The sequence below is a fragment of the Ctenocephalides felis genome, unplaced genomic scaffold (assembly GCF_003426905.1).
Source record: "Ctenocephalides felis isolate EL2017-DRISC unplaced genomic scaffold, ASM342690v1 CF-g0.4_SCAFFOLD_01886, whole genome shotgun sequence".
NCBI lineage: Eukaryota > Metazoa > Arthropoda > Insecta > Siphonaptera > Pulicidae > Ctenocephalides > Ctenocephalides felis.
In genome coordinates this window covers 105076724-105079180 of record NW_020538040.1, presented here as the reverse complement: position 1 = coordinate 105079180, position 2457 = coordinate 105076724, and positions in this window count along the sequence as shown.

Genomic DNA, 2457 nt, shown 5'->3' with positions numbered 1-2457 from the left:
AAAAAAGGTTTTTTTTTTAAATATCTTGAGAATTGGGAAAGTTTTGAAAATATTCGATTTTTTTAATTTTCGAAATATTATCAAATTTTTGTTAGAAATCATTTCTTTTAAATTTTTCAAAATTTTTGAAAATGATGAAAATTTTCGAAAATTTGAATTTTTTGAAACTTTGAATTTTTTTTTTGAAAATTTTGATTTTTTTAATTTTTAAAATTACTGAATTTTCTTTAAATGCATTTTTTGCACATTATCTACTCAAGCAAAACTTCGTTCTCTTAAAAACTGAGTTACCGTTTTTGGCACTTTTTGCCCCGTATCTTCGGAACCCTGTTCGCCCTTTGGCTGTGGGGTAAAAAGCACCAGGTGACATATATTTAAAAAACAGCATATAAAATGCATTTCTACAATTATGATTTAGCTGAAGTTTTACTGAATATAGCCAAATAGTTGTTTGTTTGATAAGTTTTATTTGTTGTGATATAATTGGTTTAGTTTTTACAATATAATACATCCAATTAAAATTGCTCCTTTGTGCCCCGCCCTACCCTATTAGAGAAATGCTAATAATAAAAATATATCAATTAGAGATGAGCCAGCCGTTGGCTTGTCTTCTAAAAGGTCAAGAAAAGTTTCGATATAACAGCTTATAGATGGCATCGTGCCTTAAGGCAAATTGCTGGAACTTCCCGTACCAAAAATTATTTTTTTAAAAACGATTAACATCTACAACAAAAAAATTTTACTTCGAAAAAATTAGATTTTTGAGAAATTATAAATTTGACACAAAATTACTTTTTTTTTGAAACAAAATTTTTTTTTGAAAAAAAAATTTGTTTAAAAAAAAAATGTTTTCTTTATTTTGACATATTTTGAAAATTCTGAACTTTTTTCAAAGCAATCGTCCTGCTTTAAATGCATAGAGACGAAATGTCAAAGCGCGTAAGCGCCGCGTCGCCGTCTAACGGATAAACATTCGTACGGAACCCATAGGAATGTAAACAAAATTTATACTTATTGTTAAAATCTCTATAAAATATCTGATAATTTGATGTGCATATGTCTAATGATCATTTTTGACCGCCAAATGGCATTTTTTTTACTTTTTTCTTTATATCTCCGAAACCGCTAGACCTGCCTTCATGAAAGTTTGATTTTTTATCTTGTCAATACAAGTAAAATGTTTTTTGAATTATTTAAATCGGACGCTCCCTTCTCTTAAAAACTGAGTTACCGTTTTTGGAACTTTTTGCCCCATATCTTCGGAACGGCTGGACCTGCCTTTGCCAAAAACTAATCAGCACGTTTCCTTATCAATACGAATCGAATGTTTTTTGAAATATTCAAATCGCTTCATCCGTGATCCCGAAATTGTCGACGAAAATTTGTATCCGAACACACACACATACACGCACACACACACATACATCCATTTTTTCTAAGGTAAGCCAAAATGTTCAGAAGGTTTTGAAACGTAAAGATATATAAAAATTTTCATTTTCGATTTTTTTGCGATTACTATAACTTTCCCTACGGGAAGTTAAAAAGTAGGTCATAATGTTCATCCTATAAACACGCCTATATTGAACGATAAATTTGTGTGTAATTAAAAACTTATTGAATATAATTATTTGAAACTATTTTTACTATAGAATACTAGAATATAGAAAACATATCATCACTGATCATTATGACTTGAACAAATTGCAACAATGTATATGTATTTTTAATAATATCTATAAATGTCCATTTACCTACTATTTAAAATCAATATATTATGTAAAATATATATGACATGTTATTTATATTCTTAATGAATCATACAATTATAAAAATGTATACAATTTTATATGTAACAAGATATGGACAATTGTGATATGTATCAATGTTTGGTCATTTGCAATTTGGAAGTCCTTATTTTTAACAGGAGGTCATATAATAAATTTAAGTATATTATGCGTCTATATCTCTTTCGAGATGATGTTTGCGATAACTGCGCGTATTTTTCATTGTTATGTAGCACATAAAATCGAAATAAAAATTCGCTAATGATCCTAACTATTTTGTTTACTATTTTCTCGTAACGTCATTTTGCTGATTTATTGCGTAAGATGAAGTAAGTGTTATAGTTAATTGCTTAATGTTATATTTGTCTCGAATTGGTAATAGTCCTTTGGTAACCATTGCAAAATTATATTGGGAAATAATTAGATAAATTACTTGTTGACATATATAGACATTAAATAAGTAGTGCAAAGCCGCCAAATATGGTATACCGTTTTGCTTCTTAAGCTTAAATAAAATGTTAGTCGCAATAATTAAGAAATACATATTTGCTTAATAAATAACTAAAGTCATTTTCACATCTTTATATTAATTAGAAATATTCAATTATTTATTTATTTATATTAATAGTAAACATCTTGAACAATTCTAAAGTATAACTAATTATAAATAAAT